Source organism: Castor canadensis, chromosome 1, assembly GCF_047511655.1.
Source record: "Castor canadensis chromosome 1, mCasCan1.hap1v2, whole genome shotgun sequence".
Lineage (NCBI taxonomy): Eukaryota > Metazoa > Chordata > Mammalia > Rodentia > Castoridae > Castor > Castor canadensis.
The window spans coordinates 32,763,652-32,787,907 of record NC_133386.1 but is presented as its reverse complement, the minus strand read 5'-3'; positions in this window follow the sequence as shown (position 1 = coordinate 32,787,907).

The window sequence follows — 24,256 nt, the reverse complement described above, 5'->3', positions numbered from 1 at the left end:
ATGAGTAAAGTATGATATGTCTGAGATTAGGAACACACTCAATAAGAAATTATTATAAAGCTACCTGGACAGGAGCAGAGGGTTGGGAAGTAGCAGGAAATAAAGAATTTATTTAGCCATTTAAGAAACATTTCTTTACGATCTCCTCCATCAGACACAGAGCTGGATGATGGTACACACATATGGTCCAACATCTAGATCCTCAGTGCTATAGGCATGACTTATATGCTAGCCAGAGCCACCGACAGCAAAAGAAAACTTATATTGAAATTTTCTATTACATAATTAGAAATAAAAAATTCTCCCTTCCTTGATAGACAAACTCCTAATCCCATATTCTTTGTCACCTTCTGTCAGTGATTCCTTTACAATATCTGTCCATATTGTCCTGCTCTTTTGTGAGTGAAAAATCAAGGGTAAGTCTGTATACAATGACTGGGAACTTCAAAATACACATCTTTTATTTCCTACACTGGTTTGGTAGGTAAAAAGTAAAAATAGAATGTGTTTATTAAATGAAAACTTGCTCTATAGTTTCTGAAGTCAGTTTAATAATGTACTCTTTTTTTCTAGATCCACAAAGTAAGCAGTTTTTTATACTATAAGTTTTACAGTAAAACTAAGTTAAGATAAACAACTGAGATCCAGAACTTAAGAAAAGGATTTTACAAAGGTATTTTATATAGTTGTATCATTTAAATACACCTCAAGAAAACCAAGACTGTCGGAGATAAAATGAAATAAAACTACCAGGGTTATGATATATTTATATGAAGACTTTCCCTGGGGATATTTGTAACTTCATAGAAGAACGAAGCAGACATGTTACCATGACTAAACTTTTAATGCTAGTTTTTAAACAAGGCAGTAGAATTTTTCCTTAAATTTGATTATCCTAGGAAAGGCTTTTTTTCCTTTTTCTTTTTCTTTTTTTTTTGGCACACTAGGATTTTTCATTTTATTAGGTTTCAAGAATCAGCCTGGGACTAGGGATGTAGCTAGAAGGTAGAGTGCTTGCTAGAAGCTTTGGATTCCATCCCCAGCATGGAAAAAACAAAAAAATCAACTCACCCCAACAATTACCTAGTGTGTTTTCTTGTTCTCTGAAGCACAGCCATTGCTACTAGAATCAATCTACACAGCCTCTTGGCTTTCATTCTTCATATAATGTTCTCCTCTTTCTAATAGCAGAACACTTCCTAGAGAATATCTCTTCTTCCCCAGGGCTATTATTATCTCATTTGTCAAAAACTTCTAGTGCTGAATGGAATAATTTGGTAAAGAAAAACCAAGTGGAACCAAAATAAAAGGAAATAGAAGACCACACATATTCTTGAGTAATAACTCATAACATGTAACAATATGGAGTTTCAACTAATCCCAGTGATTAGTTGATGTACCAGACACTTCGAAGAGGACAACTAGTAATTTTTGGGAGCTAACAATAAATGTTCATGCATTTTTGAGTGGCTTTAATGAAAACTTTAGAAAAATGAAAACTTCTTTAAAAATACTCATTAAGGCCCCTCTTGAAAAAGTGGCAATCACTTTGAATCATCACAAAGTGAAAAGATAAAGAGAATATGAGTATATAATCTAAGATATAAGGTGACATCACCTGTTTATTTCCATCTATTTAAGTGCCCCTCTTCAGAACCTTAAAAGGATCAATTTTATTTTTGTTCATAAAGGCCTTTAAGAAAAAACAGATTTTAAAATGTTAGAAATCTCTTATTTATTCTAAGTATTCCTTGTAAAAATTAATTTGGAGAGCACAATCAACAGTCTATAGGACTATGCTATTATTTTGACTTATAAAATTCACCAGTTCTTCCTTTTTTTGTTTTTTTCTCCTTTTATTTTATCATTTTTACATTTACTTATATGTGTATACATTGTTTGTGCCACCTTCCCCCCAAAAAAGAGAGGACTATAACTGAACCTAAAAGGGAGATTAGAGGCGATATGGGCAGTATTTTTTTTAATCGTTTTTACATTTACTCACATGCATATGCATTGTTTGGGCCCCCTCCCCCTCCACCATGAGGACAGGTTTCTGCCCTCATGTTCTCCGATTTTGTTGAAGAGAAAACGTAAGAGATAATAAGAATGACATAGTGTTTTTGCTAGTTGAGATAAGGATAGCTATGCAGAGAGAGTCCTAGCATTGCTTCCATGCACAAGTGTATTACAACCCGAATTGGTTCATCTCTACCAGACCTCTTCACTACTTCTGGTCACCTTCTTCTACAATGAGCACATGAACCACATTCAAGTTTTAGGTTTCCTTTCCTTTCCCTATTTCTCCCATGTGCGTTCTCCCCTTAGTGTGTGACCCATGTCAAATAATATCACTGCATTTGTTTTGGGTCTATAATCCGCATATGAGGGAGAACATGCAACTTTTGACCTTCTGAGCCTGACTAACGTCACTTAAGATTATGTTCTTCAGTTCCATCCATTTACTTGTGAATGACAAAACTTCATTCTTTGTGGCTGAATAAAATTCCGTTGTGTAAAAATCCCACATCTTCTTAATCCATTCATTGATACTGGGGCATCTTGGCTGTTTCCAGTGTGGCTATTGTAAATAGTGCTGCAAGAAACATGGGTGTGTAGGTGCTTTTGTAATAACTTGAGTCACCTTCCTTCAAGTATTTCCCTAGGAGTGGTATTGCTGGATTATATTCACCAGTTCTTTCTATAACTTGGATGCTGCTTCCTGAAATGCAATAGAATTTAATAGAATTAAAACTGGTTCAGCAGAAACTGGTCACAAAGATGATGAGTCAGCATTACTATCTGAAAATGTGTATATGTATTTAGCTCTGGAAATGTCTGTATAAGTCCTCTGTTATATTTGTCACTGACCATTTCTGAAACTAAAGTTATCAATTCATCATAATTTGTGTTGCAGGTCTGTGACCATCTTAGCCAACATACTTTTTAGAGTAAAATTTAAAAAGTAGTTTAACAAATGCCACAATTTAAACTGCAAGCAAGTTTTAATTTTCAGATTTGTAATTTTTTGAAACTCATATTACAAGAAAAGTAAGATTTATAAACAAGGTTGAAAACATTTCTTCTTTGTTTCTTTGTCTAGTAACAGATTTATATGTAAAAATATTTCACCAAATTTGAATTATAGAATGATAAGAACATAATTTAAGAAGGAAAAAGAAGCATGCAAAACATCTACAGATATGCAAAAAATAATCCCCTGTGGCCATAAATACCTGCACTGCAGCACCAGTTTTACTACTAGTAAAATTCCTTTCTTTTTTGAAAATGAGAAGGAACAGATATTTCAGTAGACAAAAAATACGTGAATTAAAAGGAGTGTAAACTTGCATGGCTACTGCTTCATTCCTTAGACTTCTATCTAGAGCACATGGAGTTTGGGTTCTTAAATAATGCTAAACATAGTGCTTATAAAGATTAGTTCAAAGGAAAATAACAATAACAATAAAAGGATCTGTAATTCTCTGTTTTGTTTTTTTTTTCCTCTAAACTAAGGAAATATGTATATACACACCCACACAGTTTTAAGGTCAGGATAAGGCAGGTCATGTAGAATTTAGGTTTTCCAGAGGGAAGAAAAGCTTTCTGTCTTTAAGGTATATGTGTAATGGACTGAATGACTTTGCCCAAAAGGATAGATATAGGTCCTAATTCCTGGGACATATTGATGTGACCTTATTTGGGAAAAGGTTTTTGTAGACACAATTAAATTGAGATTTTTGGATGAAGATATCATCATCTTGGATATCTAAGTGGACTCTAATTTTAGTGACAAGTGACCTTATAAGAGACACATAGAGGAGATGTCCATGTGAAACCAGAGGCACAAAATGGAGCGATGGGTTCACAAGCTGACACCCACCAGCAGCTGGAAGAGCCAAGGAATAGAATTTCCTCAAGAACCTGGGAGGATCAACAACTAGATAATGAACTTCTGGCCTCCAGAACTGTGAGGGAGAACTTTTTCTATTATTTTGAGCCACTCAACTTGTGGTAATTTGTTATAGCAATCACATGAAACTTCTATAATAGGCTTATATATGCATGTATGTGTACATTGTACATATATATAATTATATATATATAATTGTATATACATACTCATGCACTAAGCAGCTATTGTTATCCCTACACAAATATCAGGCTACATAATATTCCATTAAATGGAAGTAAAATTAATCTATGAAATACTATGCCTTAAAACCAAGTTTAGTTTCTGCTATTTATTGACTATAATTGATGTGCCAAGTACTAGGCTAGGCCCTTGGAAGCAACAGTAAGTCAGACATCATCTGTACTCATGGAGTATCCCAATGGGACAACAGACAAGCAAACAGCTCAATGCACTGAGCTAATCTTATTAAGCATGAATGCATGGGAACCTAAAGAGGAGCACAAAGCTCAGTATAGGAGGGGCAGGAATGGAGAACAGACAGGTTTCCAGAAAAACAAGCAACTGAGGTTGGCAAAACTTGAAATTGAATTGACATGGTGGTGGTGGGATAGTGGCATGGGGTAGGGGTTGGGTTATATAGGGAAAGGACAGAGTATACATGAAAGAAGTTCCATAAGAGTGCAGAGGGTGTGAAAGAGGCAAGAGATGAGACCTAGGGACAAAGGCAGAGACCATGCTAGAAAGAGTCTTGTTAAGTCATTCTAAAGAGTGTACATTCTGTCACGAGGGCATTAGGAGACATTGGGGCTTTTAAGCAGCAGAAGAATTCTAAGAATTCTTAGAAATATCACTGTCTGTGGTGTGGACTAAAGTCAGAAAAAATATTGGAACTGAAAATACCCAGGCAAGAGATGATTGTTTGGGCTACAAGACCGATGCCAGGGTGAACACATGTGACAATTCTATGGACTCATGAAGAAGGTGTGACTGAAAGGAATTGGCACCTGGGTGAATATGGAAAAGAATAGACAAAGACCTGAGTCTAGCTTGAGAAACTGAGGGTATCATTCCTGAAATCTGGCCTGTTGAGCAAGGACATCTTGGAGAGGAGGTGATGAGCTCAGAGAAGGCAAATAGAAGCACCTTCCCAGTGAAGGTACTGAGGCAATTAGACGTGTGGGTCTGGAACTCGTGGCAGCAACATCTGGGTCAGAGATGCAGACTTAGAAGTCTTCAGTTCAAAGATGACCTCTGAAGTCATAGAGGAGTCACTGGGAGATCCAAAGAAGGGTAGGATGGAACTTGCAGAGATGCCACATTGCAGTAGATACAGGAAGAGGAACCCTTAAAATGACAGAGAAGGAAATAGGAGGAAAATCAGGACAGTATAGTGTCACAGAGACAGAGGCAAGAGTATTTTATGAACATGAAAGTCACCAGAAGTATTAGATGCTCCAGATAGGGTCATAATGACTCAAAGTTTCCAAGACATTTATCAACAAAGGGGTGATGGGTGACCTCAGTGAGGCATTCAAAGAGAGCAATAGAGACCAAAGCTAGACTTAAGCAGGATGAGTAATGCTGGGGTGGAAAGGTGAAATGGGGGATGTAGCAGTGAGTGTGGTCAATGCTTATGAGTGACTTCAAGTGATTTAGCTATAAAGGAAAGAAAGAGAAATTGGGGCATCGGAACATTTGCTTTTTAGTTAAGATGGAAGAGGTTTGAGGTGTTGATGATCATATCCATCTTTTTTAAAAATAGAGTCTATTCATTTAGACTTTAGAATTTTAGAATAATCCTGGACTTAAAACTAATCTTAAAGGTAAACTAATTCCCTGTCCACTAGAAGCATCCTTCCCTTAAAGTCCCCTTTAGACAGGTATCCAGAATCTGCTAGGATTTACTGTCTGTGCTGGGTGTTGTTACTTTAGAAGGACTCCAGTTACATCAATGGACAGCTCTGCTCTGGAGGAATTCTAATTTTTGAATTTTCATTTTAAAGAGTAGTGTATCCAACTATACAATTAAAAGCAACTTTCCAAATGTCATGTTGTTATGTTGAATAAGGTAGGATTGCCATCACTTATGAGCTGGATTTCTGTTAACATGCCATGAGCTTGTTGCCAATTACTTAAAAAAAATAAATAAAGCCATCCCTTGTCTGTAAAGAATGGCATTGCATTCACCAACTTTACTGCAAAGGAACACTCAGGAGGCCTAATGCAGAGAGACCCCTCTTGAGAGAACTGACTGTCATCCTCACAATGACCTGCTTATTATCTTTTCATAAATTCAGTAGCCAAGTGAACTTTTTACAGCATTCACATCGTGTTACTAAGAGGTGAAGGAGACCACCCAAATCTTGTTTTCCAAGGAACGAAGGAAAGATAAGGATTATCTCCAGTCATAACTGTGGCTGTTGGGTAAAAGGTTACTTAAGCTGTCGTTAAAATAAAACATACAGGAATTAATTTTTTCAATGTGCTTTTTATTAAGTATTTCATCACATTTTTGTAGAAATAAAATATAACTTTTACTACATAGACCTCTATGGACTTAAATGTTGTAGAAACTTGGATATTTTTCCTGGAGCTCATATTATGGTCATTTTAATTTTTCATTGTTTTCTTCATTGAACAAATGTGTAATCAGTGCCTCCATGCACTGGGCAGTGTGTTGGATACATGAGACAGAACAGTCAATAAACCTCACACGATTCCTATCATGTAGGACTCCCTGGAGAGACGGGCATTGCCCAGGTAAATACAACACGACACTGTATTTAGGAGCTCATATGGAATCAGGGAGTTTTGAAAATTTAATCTGCAGCAACATGATTATCTTAGTTTGAAGAGTCAGAAAAATGCAAGTAAACTGATAGCTAAAGCAAAAGTAGGTGTTTGGGATTTTTTTGGTGTTTGTTTTAGTTTGGTTCTAGAAAAAAAGTAAGGAAAGAACGTAAGAACAGTTTACCTGAAGGTGCAAGAGCTGTTTTAAACTTTAATTTTTCCCTAAGGCATACAGACCTCTGAGATGTGTTAGTTTGATCGGTGCAAATGTAAGGTATAGCTACAAATTAGATAGTAGATAAATTTTGTAGGTATTAAAAATGGATTCTTTTGCATGCAAATAAACCCAGCCTCCTCAATCAAGTGTACAAAAAGAGGAAAACTAGTTCTAGAGATGCCACCTCTTTCAAGCATGATAAAAACTCTATAATAATATTTGTATCTGCTGGAAACTGGCACAGTTTTTTCATTTAAGATTATTTTGTCAATAACATGAACTGCTCTTTTCATGTGTTCCCCCTGGATTAGAGTGTAGATGCCTTCAAACTTGTGAGCAGTCAAAACCAAGAGGAAACATTTTTCACTTACATTGGCTTTATTAATTTCATCTAAAAACACCATTCTGTTAAGGGAAAATGGTGTTTCCAGAAGACCTTGATCCTTGCATTCCAGCATGGAGGAATCCAAGCAGAACACATGGGTATAAATGGGGTTTATTAAAAGTTAGGAAAAGGGAATTACAAAGGTTGCATGGTGGAGTACAGGTGGAGTCTGTCAGGAGAGAGAGCATGCTTTACTTTTCCAGGTGTTTTTAAAACCTACACTAACTGGGGAGGGCAGACCCAGGAGATTCCCACCCGATAATGAATGAGTGGGGAGGGGCAAGGGTGGTTCCCAGCCAGGTATGGGTGGTCTGGGCCATTCCCCCCAACCCCCCATGCCCGCAACCTACATGAACCCCAAACTTTTCCAACTTCTAGCCTGCGTCAATTCTGTTTTTAAAACCTAATGGATAACCTTCCAGAGAGGAATGGAAGACCTTGCCTTAAGGAGTATTCACAGAACTGATATGCTCTGGTAAAGCCTTTATATTTTCAGATTTGCCTTCAAGACCCATCACGTGAAGCACTAGGGTGACCAACCATGTGGCTTAGTTGTCTTCATGGACAACCTGTGCAGCAGGGGCTACTCAGTTTCTACAAGGGCCCTGTACCTGGTTTAATGGTTTTCTCTGACTGTTTTAAAATTCATAGTAATGTTTAAATGAAGGGCCCCACATAATTTTCTTTGGGGGAGGCAATTTTGTGGTTTCCTTTAAGCACAAATAAAATGTCCACATGAGACATCAGATTTTCTTTGCTGTGCAGCTTGGCATTGCAACTGGTGACTCTGATGCCCAACTGGGTTGTTCTTTCCATAGTGGCTTTGGAATTCTTAGAGGAAACATTGGGAACAACCTCAGCCAGTAAGATTTGTTGCACATTTCAACACTACCAGCACATTGATTTTGTAGACCAGGAACTTCTGGAAGCAAGTAGGCAGCATATGCTTTGTTTTCTCATTGTTATGCACTCAGTGCTGGGCATCAAGAGCTGGTCCTTGAATCTCCTCTGTACCCTGTTGTCAATACCTCCTATTTTCTACAGTTACACTGATTTTGACTAGGACCAGATGAACTCTTTGATCCTATTTTCAATGATCTTGGGTTTCACAAGAGATCTGAGGGCAGCCATGATGCCAAGTGGGACGTGGCCACTACCTCTGTAGGCAGCACCAAGGAAGAGGACCACATTTCCATTTTTCACTGAACACCAGAGATTATGTAGCTGGTCCTGTCTGGACCCAATATTTATTGTGCTTCTATCATGTGTTAGGCACTGAACAGATGGTCTTACCTTATTTCTTCTAACACTTTTTACAACCCTGGAAGGGAGCAATTAATATCCCACTTTTACAGATGAAGAAACTGTGGTTTGAAGAGGTTAAACAATCTAACAAGATACCGAACTAGGAATAGAAATTCAAATTCCTAATTACCTTGCCACACAAGTCCCCTGAGCTATGATGAGGCATAAATAACACTGAGGTCTTGGGAAAAACTGTTATGTTCTGTCTTTTGAAATTAATGATTCTGTTGATCTCAAATGGAGTGACAATTTTGTGTTGACAATTTTCATGTGTTCACCCTAATGTAGCAGAATTATGGTAAAATTGCCACTGCTTTACACATGAGCAAATCTTCTTCATCACTACCAAAAGCATTAGAAAATTTGATGATGCTTTTATTGTTCTATTTCTTCCTGTAGATTTCCCTTGAAATAAAAGTGTTGTGTACGAATGGGGGTGGGAGATTGGAATTCACAGTCTAACTAAAGAAAACAGGTGAATGATCCAAAGTTAGGAAATGGTTTGTGAAGAAGTTCCTACTACACCCTTCCACAAAGCTACACAGGCAAAATGGCCTCCTCTGGCTTTTCCCTGAGTCTTGTGAGTTCTGTACACTCTGGTCTCTGATAACTGGAAGCAGAATGAGAATATTCCACAGGACATTGATGCTCTTCAGAAACATTGCTCTTCCCCTGTGACCATCTTCATTAGGGTAAAGTGTAACTTAACTTTTTTAAAGATCCACAGAATCTAAGGTTTGTATCATTATTTCCATTTTTAATTTCATCTAAAAGCATAAATATATTTTCAATTGCTCCTGAAGACTAGCCTACAGTAATTTGGGTATCACATCTCTTGATCACTTCCCTTTTTCTGTCTCAGATCCATGCAACTTCCATGCCCATGTGCATTCATTTTAGATCAACCTTAAAGGCTTCAGGGCCTCTAAAGACCTTTGGGAGAGAGTCCACAGAGATCATAAATGATCCATTCTCCCAGGATCTCTTCCACTTGTCTGATCATATGTATTATCCAAGATCTCAACCTGCGTATCAGATGACCTTCCTGCAGATTTTTGTGCAATAGTGATAAGGCATGACAGTGAAGAGAGTGAGTCCTAGGGTGATGTGCTCAGGCAAAGGTGAGAAATGCTGGTGAAGCCTTTACTGGTGTTTGTAATTTTCAACTATTTGCTCTAATGAAAATAAATTTTCTATCACTAGAATGAAATCACTGAAAAAAATGCCAAAACATAAATCATATTGTTCACATTGAGTGATTACAAGTAATTAGAGACATGTTGGCATTTGGAGGGGAGAGTAAGCTAATTAAAAGAAAAATTTTCAAAAGGAGAGTTTTATATAAAAAAGGTATTCACAGACCATGAAGACCTCAATACTATGTAACAACATAAGAACTAAAAGACACACAGACATCCCTACCTCTGATCTATGATACAGGCAATTATTATGCTCCTCTGCATAAATCCTGCTGGGCACCTCTGCTGCTGGTGATAGTGTCAATAAATTGAAAACTTTTCAACAAATATTAGCTGAGACTTTTTTTTTTTGGCTCAAATTAGTAAGTGATATTAACCTGTTTACCTCTTCATGCATACTCAAATAAGACAAAAACTTTCATGTTTTAGCTGATAATGTTAAATTATCTTATGTCTGAGGCCACATGGAGTCTGAGCGCTGCTGGAGTTTGCACCATCACTCCTGGGTATGGGAACGTTTTTAAATATGCATATTTTACTCTAACGATAGGCTGTTAAGTGGCTGCCTCCTCTTCCTGACTATGGGAGCTGATTACACTCTGCCTTCTTTGACAGGAACATTCTGGATGACACAGTCTATGGCTGTAACATAGCAGAGAGGGGAAGCAACTGTAGAGGTCAGGAGCTGTTCTGAGGCCTTTTCCAAAGGCATGCATTAACAAATACCTTCTCAAAGGAAGTCTGACCAACTTGTCTACAGCAAGAAGTGGTTGAAAAATAAGTGATTAATGTAAAACATCTGCTAGAATGAAACATTTTAATTGGCTCACTGAGCTTAAGTGATGGCCTCAAGTAGGTCTCCTTCCTTTGTGAACAAATGAACATGACAAAGCAAAAATGTGGTCATCCAGTGTGACTTTAGGTTTCAGCTTTCAGTGTGAAATGCAACCATTTCAAGAGAGCTGTCATCCTTGATTCTCTGTATTCTTCACACTCTCAAACTTGATCTTTTCTCTGTCTTCCCCAATGGCCTACTATGGCTTAGCAGGCGTTAGGATGACTAGGGAAGTTAGGAGCTGAATCTAAAAGAAACTTAACTAGTCAAACATAGGACAGGTACCAGCCCAGAATGGGTCAGTATAAGGACAGTTTGACAGGACACAAGTTCATAGGTAAATTCCAAACTTGAAGGTGCGTCTAAATGAAATGTTCGGAGGTGAGCGTGATGTAATGCAAGCAGAATATGTAATGTATGGATTCCTAAGCAAGAGACAAAGGTATTGGAAGGCAGGTAGTTGGCATCAGACTCTAGGCACAAGAATCTGGCATTCATTGGCAGGGAATCCAGATAAGCACAGTCACTAGGCAACAAAGTTGGAACTCCATCTCAAATGGCAAGGCAAGAGATCAGTTACTAGGAAACTGAGGGATCTAAGTCCAAGAGGAATCAGCCTTTGCTACATTTTTCTACTCATTTTTATGCAGTATGGCTTCAGGAAGAAGAAATCCTAGACATGCAAAAAAAGTCACCCTAAGGACCTAAACACACACACACGCACATGCACACCCATAAAACATGACTGAAAAAAATCTGATTTATTGCCTTTCCCTGGTTAGCTAATTATATGAATCAAATATTTAATTGCTATATATCTGAACTTTCAAAAGGGTAAAGAAATACAACCGTTTATTCCTGAGCGGGAGCTATTCATTATGAAAATGGCCTCAAATCTAACAGGTTGCTATGCCTTATCTGCTGAGGTGCAGAATCCCATACCATGTGGTTTTGAAATGGCATCTATATAATTGGTCCCTGTGGTTGTCAAAGCAAAATCTCTAGAGATTTATTCCAGCAATCTAAGAAGAAATATGAAAATCCTATAGCACATAATTGAATATTTTAAAGTTCCTTTTGGATTTTTCCATATGTGCATGGAAATCAACTGAAATCTATTTATAAATACAATACTAAGAGCAACACGCAACAGAAGAATAAAGGAAAAGAAGTCCATTGAGAATCCATGGAAGTATTGATTATATATGTATCTAATAAAGCAAGGACTCTCAATTTTACCTTGCACATGGCTTTTAACAAACTGTTGTTTATGAAACTCCCCAACCCTAATTTTGGTCAGCATGTTAGTCATTATAATGAAGTATCTGAACTATTTAACTTATAAAAAGAAAGTGTTTATTTGGGTCAATGTTTTGGAAGTTCTAATCCAAGATCAGATGGACTCTTTGATTTGAGCTTCAGGTGGTTGTGCCAAATGGCAACAGCTATGGAAGTGTGGCAAAGAAAACTGTTCAATTCATGGCCTGGAAACAAAAGAGGAAGGATGGCCCAGATCCCACAGTCCTCTTTAAGGGCACACCTCCCATGACCTCAGGTCCATTCATTATTCCCCACCTCCTAAAGGTTCCACTGTCTCCCAAAAGTGCCACCCTGGGGAACAAGCCTTTAACACATAGAACTTTGGGGGAACATTCAACATCCAAACTATAGCAGTCAGCTATTTTAAATTCTTTCATATTTCTAATTCCTAAGTATTTTAGCTCTATAATGTATATGTGGTACAAGAGAAAGAGAACTACTAGTTATAATAAGTGTAACCATTCACTCTACATCAATGGTTCTCAAAGTATGGTCTCAGGACCAAAAACATCAGCATCACCTGGGAACTGTTAGAAATACCAATTTTAGGGCCCAGTCCCAAACTTAACAGAACCACAAACTGAGTGTAGGCTACAGCAAGCTGTTTAACAAGCCCTCCAGGTGATTCTGATGAATTATTAAGCTTGAGAACCACAATTTGATGGCTTCCAAATCTATATCTGTTCCCAAATGTCTGATAGAGCCTTAGAGTTAGCACAACCCAAATAGCAAAAAGAAGTCAAATTTGTCATTTCCCTGATAAAACTACACCTTTTCTGAATTTCCTGTCTTAGTTATATCAGATATGTCCAATAACTCAGTGTGTTAGTTCCCTGATGCTGCATAGCAAATTCCCCAAATTTAGCATATTAAAACAAAAAACATTATCTCACATAGTTTCTGAGTTGACACTCAGAAAGATTTGGGGAGTAGCTTAGCTGAATGGTTCAAGCTCAGCATCTCTCATGAGATTGGATCAAGATGTCAGCTGCAGCCATAGTCATATAAAGACTTCTTTGGAGTGGAATTGACTCACATGACTGTAGTCTAAAGGCCTCAGTTCCTCTGACAACTGAGCAACAATCTGAGCCCAAACACTTCTTTTTCTTCTTTTTCCCTTTCTGTAGTTCTTTCTGTTCCCCTACCCCCATCTTTTCTCTCTTCATTATATTTATGTCCATGTCTTTCTACCTCCCTCTCTCCCAGTAGAATTTTTAAACCATAGATGATATCACTCAGTTTTCAAGTTCATATCCTTCTGAGACCTCTGTGCCACTCATAGCATGGGCTCATTATAAATTTCTGGGGGAGACAATCTGACTGTCCTCCTTTGAGCTAAACAAATGTAGTCAAAGAAAGAACTATGTATTCTAAAAATAGCTGCTAACCCCCTTCTCTTACCCTATGTAAATATCCTGCATCAAATGGAAATCATATTCTGAAAAGGTGAAAATGTTCTGTAGACTGAGCACATAATGCACACTGTCCTCTGGCCATTTTCTGCTGTTGTACCATGTTGGGTAATATTTGCTCTCAAGGTCAATTTTAACCTGTTTTCCTGAGGCTTGTCCCTCTCTCTGTAAATATTAAATCAGTGGGGCTGCAGCATTCTTGAATTCTGACTGACTGCTCCTTCCTCTATCCAGTGAACCCCTGTGAGACATGTGGCACAGTGCCTTCATGTTGCTATGAACATTATCTTCCAAGTTGTCTCTGCTTATATCTGCCTTAGTCTGAGAAGAGAGTCAACCCCAACTATTACCCATGAAAAAGCATTAGCTGTTGTCAAGGTATCTGTTATGCTCCAGGAGACATGACAGGGATATTTCGTCTTTCTCTGCACTTTGGAAGTATAAACCACGTGCTTTCTACAAGTGAATTATGAAGACAAGAAAATCACCATTTTTCATAAGCACACAATTTGGTGAACTAGTTCAGTTCAGATTTCTTCTTTGTAAAAGTAAGAAATACATTAAATTGTCTATATTAAACTAAAATAAAATAACCACCTGTGCCTCCCATAGGGCTGCTCACTGGAAACAGCTGCTTCCTCTTAAGCAAATATGCAGGAGTGAGCAACCAAGACAAAAGCCACAGTGACTTTGTAACCTAATGTTGAAATTCACATGCTATCACTTCTGCCTTATTCTATTGGCCAAAGAACATGGGAGGGGACTGCATGAGTGTGGGAATGCCATCCTTGAGGACCATCTTGGAAGATGGCTACTGTGCTTAGTCAAGAAATACCAGATATTTTCAGTTCTCTTTCTCACTGCCATTCATGGCTCATTGCTAAGACTCATCCATTAAATTCAGTATTTCCCACACCGGTTCTCTTTTCTATATTGCAACTGAAGCTTCCCAACTCACCCTTTCATCTCACTGCCTTTCCTCCAGTCTCTAGCGTCTTCAGATATTCCCTCTTACAGCTGAGTAACATTCCTAAAATGCAAGTCATATCAACTCAAAAAACCTTCAAAACCTCTCTGTTAAGAAGAAAGTGAATACCCTTTACCATGGCACCAAAACTCTCGGTACAACTCATCTGCTCAGGCCATTTCCCATCTAACTCTTCACCCTCTATCCCCTGCTAACGACTGTACAGCTCCCCTAAGTCTCCGTTCCAGACATATTTCCTTTTATGTTATTGTACTCATCTGGAATGTCCTCTTTCTACACCTAGACCCAGTTCAAAGCTGTTTCGCCTAGTATTCTAGTAAGAAGGGATTGTTCTCCTCTGTGGTATTTTATTATACCTCCAGTATAGAATAAGTTATGATTGTAGTACAGAATAAGTTATGATTGTAGTTAGTTCTTTAGGAGTCCCTAGATTACCAACATTTTAATCTCCGCAGGGTGAAGGGTTTTTATTAGTCTTTAAAATTATCAATACAATATCAAGGGTTTTTAATTAAAATATATAATTTCAATAGGCCTTTTCATAGCAACAGATGATCCACTCTATTTTCAGTAATACAAAGGGAAGATATTTCAGTTTGAAATAACCAAGACTATTTCTCTAAAAAATAATCCTACCTACAAAGTTTCAAGTTGGAAAAAAAAACTGCCTCCTGTCTCCAGGCCATATTTTCACTTGAAAGACTTTTCCTGATTATAGACAGGACAGTCTCCTTTCATACAACACGGAGTCTAGCAATGTGTGTGGAGATACAGTTGTGAGGGCATGCAAGCCCGGGCTTTATAAGCATGTTCACAAGGCTGTTGGGAGACCCCACTGAGTTTTTATAAGAAGACTACCTGATCAGATTTTTATCTAGGGGAACTGCCTCTGAGACAACCAAATGCAGGCTACCTGGATGAATTTGTGGTGTGTGAATCAAGCTAAGAGATGATGGTGGCAGAATTTTTCTTTAATGGCAGAAGAAATGGAGAGAAGAGAGTTGCTTAAGAGATAGAAATGGGTAGACATGCTGATCAATTGTGAGGAGACAGGATAAGATCTCAAATGATGCTTAGGTAAAGATTCTGTACTTGTGAACCTGTACCTCTAGAGCAGCAATAAGCAGGGAAAAAAAACACCTGAAAGCATTACTTACACAACTCAATGCCAGCATCACTGTCACGTATGGAAAATGACTCGTTCTGTTCAGAAGCCATAGGAGCTATCAGGAAATTACACTGACCTTTTTGCACAAATGAATAGGCTTAAAATTAGATTCTTACACCAACTGACTAAAGAGAAAGCTATTAAACTGTCAGACCAGAGCTCTCCATGGTTTTTATGAATTATCATGATTCATCTTTCCAGGGGAAGAATCTGAGCAAGAACCATTTCCTCTGCTTCTCGGGAGCTCCTGAAGGATCACACACTTGAGCATTAGAGCAAGAAGAATGACTCATAGTAATGGCATCAAAGATCAGATTGAACATCAAAACACCAAGTGTACATTCTGATTATCAAGCATGTCATGTAGTTTCATTAAATCAACTTGATTTTTATAATAAGTATTATAAATGTCCTTTCATCACTGAGCTCAGGGATTATAGAGATGTAGAACATATAAAACAAAATACAAGTAAATATGGGCAATTGACATCAGTTATGACAACCTCACCTAGGAACATGCTTTGTGTTATTAAGGAAGTAGAATTCAACTATGGCATGTTACATTGAGAACTAGCAGGGAAATGGCCAATAAAATGTAATATATCTTCCACATGCTTTTGTAAGCACTTGTATTTCATACCTTAATAGGAGCAAGTACCTTCCAGTCCACTGCCACTTTTCCTTGTTTTTATACTGGGCTTTGAACTCAGGGTTTCATTCTTTCTAGGCAGATGCTCTACCACTTAAGCCATGCTTCCAACCCATTTTGCTCTGGTTATTTTGAAGATAGGTCTCACTGTTTTTCCAGTATATGCTTCAGGCCACAGCTGAGGTGACAGGTAACTGCCATTATGACCAGCTTTTTCCCATTGAGATGGGATCTTGCAAACTTTCCCCAGGCTAGAACTGTGACCCTCCCAATCTCAGCTTCCCAAGTAGTTAGGATTACAGTCACACATCAAAGACATTCTTAATTCTCTAAATTATATTATTTTCCAGCTTCTAAGTTGAGAATTATGAAAGAGAACAACCAGAAGTGCTGAAATGGATATCCTGAAGACTGGGAAATATAGATTACCTACACCAACTTCAAAGAGAGCAGGAGCATACAGGACTATCGTATTGCAGTTTACCCTTTTCATTCTCAAGAGTTCTTAATGTAAAGCCAGAAATTCCTGAGAAAACTTACAAAGCTCTAACTCCTGCTTCTAACTCCTGCCCTCTCCCCGCCCCAGCCTCTTATTTTGCTACTTGCTCATCCTCCAGGTCCCTGACTCTAGCAACACAGCCCTGTAGGCCAAGAAGTACTAGATCTGTGGTGGCCCACTAGCTTCCCCTTCAAGCCCAAGGCATTCATTTCCCCTAACTGCCAGGACTTTGGGCTGCTAAGCTCACAGCTGAATCCCACCCCTTTGGGAATTGCCTTTAGCTGGTCCCCAAATCATGTGCCCCCACACACCCACACACCCACACACACACTCCAGGCCAGAAGATTTGCTCATGAGGCTGTAGAAAGGAGGCAGGTCACAAAGGGCATGACAATTCCATAGCCTCCATCACTTGCTTACAGGTGCTATTCTTGAGAGCACAATCCATAAACACCTGGCTAGAAATTACCTGGGAGTCTGTTCAGAGGGGAAACAACCTAAAATAAAGCCTGCCCCAAAACCCTTGTCTCTGCTCCTCTCTGGTACATTCTTCAGCCATCCTTCCTTCCTTCCCTAAGTGTCTTAACCATCTCTCTGTCCGAGCTTGGGTATCAATTTCTCAAGAATGTCTGTTATTAAGGCCAAATTTAATTCATGGAAATAAGTTCCCTTCAGCCAAAAGTCTTCCATTTGCAATGACACAGGTATTAGTTTTCAGGTTTGCCTCAAGTCCATTTCACCTGCTCTATAGGAAACTTCATGAGAGGAGGTGCTTTGTCCTTGCTAACATTGGCATTTCAGCACAGTCCAAATCTGGCTCAGATTTGGAATTCAATGGATATACATTTAGTTGATTGATTGAAATTGATTGACTGATGAATGAACACCCTCCACCATCAAAGCTCTCTCTTTTTCTAAATCATTTTCCTAATAATAGAAGACCTCCAGTTTTGGTGACCACTTCTCACTGTGAGATTAAAGTACAGCCATGTAATAAGCTGTGATCATTGTCTTTACAAAGGTCACCTTGGGAGTTGGATTTTTATCTGTCACATGCTAATCTTATATGAATGCTGAAAACAAGGGGGAATTGCACACCTCCTTAAACACTGTACTTTCACAGTGGGAACTTCAAATGGTTAATGGACAAGAAAAAGAAAATAGTTCAGGATTTAAATCAGCACTAGTATTGCATTGTAGTCTTTAAAAAATTGTGTAGTGAAAGAGTGGGAGATTGATTTCTAAAATGAGGAGAAAAGGCACTGTTTGCTTCTATTTTCAGAAGTTTTTGTTCTAGATATTATTTTTAGTGTTCGTAAATTATGCTAATTGAGACAAGTAAACTGAAAAGTAGTATATTTGGAACCAAAAGAACATATTTTACTGATGGAAAATGGTTTCCCAAGCAGATTTAAAATTAGATTTATGTATTTAAAGACTTTTTTGTTTACACAACCAAAAAACACCCTAAAGGTCAAACTGACCACAGAGAAGAAATCAACATCCAAGCAGGGCTCACTAAGCACATTCACTGAGTAAGGCACTCAAGGGCAGGGTTGTGGGGGTCAGGAGAAGCACAGTCTCTGACCTAAATGAGTCTTTAAGTCTGGTTATGGATACTGACAAAGAGAAGAGATCCTTTCAGCCAGGAGCGAGCCTGGCACTACCACAAGGGCCTTGGTGCTGCTAGATGCTGGCTGGTACTCAATCAAGCTCAGTTATAGGGTGCCCTGCTGAACCTCAACAACTTCATGCAACACTTACTTCAGTCAAGGACACTGTGACTCTGATGAACCTGACAAAATCAAGACCATGTCCACATTGTGTCTGAACCCAAAAATAGGAACACTGTCCAAAGCACTAACCATCCCGTATCCTGGCTGATCTGAGAGCTTCTTCTTTACCAGTTGTGTTTTAGCCTCACTTCATTCCTCCTGTCATATCCATAAGATTATTAAAGATACACCCAATCACAGAATTGTTGTTGTTCCCTGATGGCATCCAATCCAAACCAAACTCCACTTCCTTGCACCTTGTCTCCAAAGACTGTTCTAATGTTTTCCATGGTGTGGGTTCTAGCTCATTGCCATGAGTCAATAAACCCCACTTTGTTAACCTACAGCTGATGGTCTTTGACTAGAGGCCATTGAAAACTCTCAATAGATAAAAAAGTAAACTTTGGAGAGCTGTATAGGGATAGTCAATATCCTTTATCAAACATTTGACCTTGAACTATATTTATTTCCATACCTTCACCCTAATACCAAATCAATAATTTCATAGTGTAGTAAGCATTTGGAGCAAAACATATCAGTAATCAAATCCTCCCTGTATCTCAGATGAGAAATGATAAAAGACGGTAAGTCAAGATGCAGTGAATTGGGCATTGAAGGACACAGAAAGCCTGTGACCTTTCTTGTAGCAAATTTTAAGATCACTAATAAAATTTCTGGTGAAACACAGGTGTCATGAGAACAGAAGCAGGTCAGGTACACAACGTGAGCCCTTGAGGATTGGGATCGAGTCTCAGGAACAGCAGTGAGATGCATTTACAAGGCCCTGGCAATACCCCCTCTTTCCTGCATAGGCCTGTATCTAAGCAGCCTATATTTTTCTTCTCTATTGTAGAATTAAATTTCACCTGATTTAGTTTATAGTACACAGACCTTTTTTCAGTCTCTATGTATCATTAAAGGCACTGACATCCAAGACTCAGATTTAAGTCAGATAATATTCTTACATGATATATTTAAGGAAATAAATATTAATTGGAAATCTGATTTATGCAATCATTGCAGAAAGTGAAAACATACCCCTATATCTTTTTTTATGATGCATATTTAATCTGAAAGCATCAGAGTACTGTAGCAATGACATTCCATGCTACAGTCAGAGAAACTCACAATCTGACGGGTGTCAAGTCTCACCAAACAGACACAGGGAGGACTATGTCACTATATTTGGTAGCTCCAAGTAGTGGCCCCTTGTTTGTTTGTTTTTTCTCACAAAGTTTAAGTGCTATGTTAAATGAAAACATGTATTAAAAGGCAATATAGTTTTGAAGTTAAAAGCGACTAAATTCAGACAGATTTGGACTTTAAACCAAACTCTGTTAGCATGGTCACACGTTGGGCAATTTTCATGACTCTCAAAACCTGTTTCCTCATCAGTAAAAAGAAGTAATAATAATATCTGCCTATGAGAGTTCTTTCTGTATTCAACACCAGGGTGCCTATAAGATGTTTCAGCTCAGTGCCTGACATGTTTGTGTTACTAGTACAATATTTCTCAATCTGCAATAAAAGAGTTTTGAAGGCTTACATTGCATTTGCTTTGTGAGAGATGTCATACTTGAAAACAGACTTAGATATATTTTAATATTAGGTCTTGAACTCTGACAAAAGGATTAATAAATCCCTACATTTACTCAATAAATATTCATTTTGTACTTGTTTGGCATTGTACATGGTTCTGGAGCAGGCAAAGAGTTAAAGAAAAGAAAGTGAAGTAAGAAATGACTTGCACTAAGATATGTTTACAAATAATCATGTCTGGCTTTGATAAATACAAAAAATCAGTGTTAGCCTCATAAAAGTTCAATCATTAGTCAAACAATCATAGAGACAACATGGAGGTGGTGATTTTGAAACCAGAGTGGGATTTGCTCAGGCAAACACTGGGATTGTGAGTTTGGAAAAGCAATCAAAGTAGACAGATTAATACAAGCAAAGGAACAGAAAAGGTACAGAGGATGTTGCAGAATTTGGTATAGAACAGCAGATGTGCTGGGTATGTGAAAAATGGCTGAGAAATTCATGAAGCTCTCATCACAGAGGGCCTCTTTGTGGCTTTTTAAAGAATTTAGAACACAATGCTATATGGGGTAGCTTAAACTATAGGAATTTATTTCTCACAGTTCTGGAAGCTGAGTATATCATGGTACAGGTTGAGTGGGTTTCTGGTGAGAGCTCTCTTCCTTGCTTGCAGACAGCCACCTTTCACTGTGTCTTCATATGGCCCATGGCCAAGAGACAAATCCCCTCATAGGAACCCCTCCCTCATGACCTTGTCTACATCAACTTACCTCCCAAAGCCCCATCTCCAAATATTATCACCTTTGGGGCTAGGTCTTCAACATATGAATTTGAGGAGAACACATTCAGTCCACAATAGATGTTAACCTGTATTCAAATGAGAAACCATAACAACCTTGAAAAGGCAACTAAAACACAAGACTGATGCTTAGGAAGGTTAAACTGGTGTGAATAGGTAAAATGGATTGGAAGGAGACAAAGAGATCAGTTAAAATGTTGTCATTGTTCATTGTAGAAGTGTCACATTCCTAGAAAACCTACATTGTTAGATACACTGTTTTCAGTAGTATATATTAATTATACAAAGGCATTTTGTGGTGATATTTCCATACACATATGCAGTGTACTTTGATCACATTCTCTTCCTCGATTACTGTCTTATCTCTGCCATCTTTTTTTTATAATTTCAATGGGTTTCGCTATGCTACTTTCATACACACATGCAATGTACTTCAATCATATTCACCCCAAGTCCCCCAATCTCCTTTCACCCTCCACCTCAAATTGGTTCTCCAAAAGAAATCTTCCTTTTGCAGTCCTGTCAATTTTTTGTAGACATACCATTTTAATGTACATTAAAAAAATACTGTGATTAAACTATGGTACATTGTTTTCTTCCATATGATTTAAGTTTTGTACTTGGAACTATTTGAGAAGGTTTTAGGCATCAAATTTTATTACGTATTACTCTTTGTATATACATAGAAAGAAAATAAGAGCAAAATACAGTGGCTAAGGTATTCCTGAAACAGTTTCACATTTTTTGAATCACTTTGTCATTTAATCATTATGGTGTATTTTATTATAGTTTTTCCACATACAGACAGAGTTTTTTTTAAATTAGCAAAAGTGTTCATTCACATTTTATATTCTATTTTGTCACTTCATTTGGATTTAACATTCCTTGGACATCTTATCAGATAGTTAGCTGTAGTTCAATACTATCATTTAAATCCATTTCACAATGTTTATTGAGTATCAAGGTCTTGTGCTAGAAACTAGGGAAGCAATAAGTAAAAGTAGGTGGAGCTTAGCTCTCTCAAGGAGCATGCTCAGTGGGAACAATTTCCTAATGACACACATTTTACTTATAACCAGATTTTTTATTGTTTCTCTCATCATCAATATCATGATAAATATCCTCACTAGATTATCTCTTCATAAATCCTTCGGTAAATTTCCTACAAGTGAAATTTCTGGGTGGAGTGGCTTGCATATATTTAAAGTTTGTGACACATGTTGACATCAGAAACTTATGGGAACTCAAACTTTTCCATCAACATTCCCGTCATGTGTTTGCCTCCCCCCTACTTTCCACATAGGGTTTTACCATTCTTTTTCAACTGGACTAATTAAGAGCTAAATACTGATATTTTATTGTTATAAATTGTATTTCTTGATTATTGGTCAGGTTGGATATGTTTTTAGCTATGTATATTATGAAATATACCTATATATATAAATATATTTTTCACATTAGCCATTTATATTTTAAATATGTGTGTATATGTATATTTACATTTATGTAGCATAGGTTTTCATCATTCTTTGCCAATTTTTCTATTGGTATATTTGATTTGAATAATTCTCAAGCAATTATTTCCCTCTTTGAGTTCCGATGTCAGTATTTCCAGAAACACACACAAATCCAAAAACATAGTCTCTAGATACAATTGGCATTTTACATTAACATAGTTTCCTATGATAAGGTTTGATTTATGAACTCATCTGTGAAAACGTCTAAGTGATGTTAAACTCAAGGCAGAACGTAACTGTTAGTTTTAACTATTTGAATCTATTTTAATAAATTTAAAGATATCTTATGCAAACAGCAAAACAGGATGTGCAGTTTCCATAGAAACAGAGGCTAATGTTACTAAGAAAGGAATGCGCTAGGTAAGCACTCTTCCTCTTGGGAATTCTCATTTGAGACCAGTTCCTTGAATAAGAGGTATACATGAATTATAGCACCTGATGCGAGTTACGTCAGTGATGTGTAATGATGGCCTCACAAGGCATCAGATCACCATGAGGGAAAAGTTGATGTAAATTGCCTAGCCAGACTAATTTGGGTTTTTATTTTAAATTGAAATTTAAAAGTAAAACCATTTCATCTTGACTTCCTATGGAGAGTTGTTCATTTCCATGCTAAAATTCAGGTAAGAACAATAATGTGGGTGTATGGTTTCATTTTCAACTTGGAAAATGTTGTTTATAAAGCAAACCTTTTCTGTAGAATCAAATTTCTTATTCATTTATGTTATCAGAATGGAAATGTTTCCTTAAGAAAATAGCCTTGAAAAAGTAAATGCTGTACACAGAAGCACCAAGACCCTCTTTTAGAAGAATTTAAAATGAATGACTTTTAATTGCCATTCAGAAACTAAAAGTTTCCTATCATAAGAGTATCTGTTTGGGTCCAAATCATCTAGAAAATGACATCTCTTGATTCTGTTACCTAGGTCCACAGATAAAGTCTATAATTCAGTTACAGACTTTAAAACTGAAAGTCTATCTCTTTCAGTGACAGACTGAAAATTCCCTTTGAAGGCTGTTACTTTCTCCATTTTTTTTTACAATGTCACAAAGCCCTTCAAGGTTGTAACCTTCAAGGGGTTGAGAGATTGCCTGGGTTTGAATCCTAGCTCTATCATTATGCTGCACAATTTGGACCTAAATTAAATGGATTCCATTGCTAACCTTTCTATGCCTTAGTTTCCTCATCTGCAAAATTGGTAAAATGCTAGTACCCAACTGAGAAGGCTTTTGTAAGGATTATATGGGATAGAGATAATCCCTGTAAAGCACTTGACATAAGCAATCAATGTCAAAACTGATCAATATGGGGGAGAAATCTGAATGTTTGGTCAGGAAAGGTCTCGAGCAAAACATACAGAATGTTATAGAACATGTTATGTGTATGCTTGTGTTGTACACATATGCAATGCAAACAATCTGTTATGACATACCATATTTTAACAAAATGGCTTGATTTGGTTTGGCATAGAGGAAGGAAAGGGCCAGCCGAAGAAAGAGATAACGAAGTGGATAGATTGGTAGAACTGTACACAGTGGGGGTGGGGGGAATGAAGAGGCTGAGCTGATGAAAGCAAAAGGCTCTTATAAATGGATTGTGAAATAAGGCTGGGGAGGCAACCAGGCTGGATAACTGGATAACCAGGTAATGAAGATTTTAAATTCCAGGCGAAGAATTTTTTCACTAATTCAATATGTATTATCTTCAGTGAGGAAACTGTCATAGATTCTTGAGTAGGGGAACTTAATAGAGAAATGAACTTGGACTGCCTGGGTGTCTTTCAGAGTTCACTGAGGGAAACTCACAAAAGCTCTTTTATGAGTTCCTATTTGATAGCATTCAATGTATCAGGAGTTGTCTATATATTTTCCCCTTTCATATTAACAGCAACTCAGCAGGATAAGTACTATTTCCACATCTTCTAAGGAAGACTCAGAAAAGT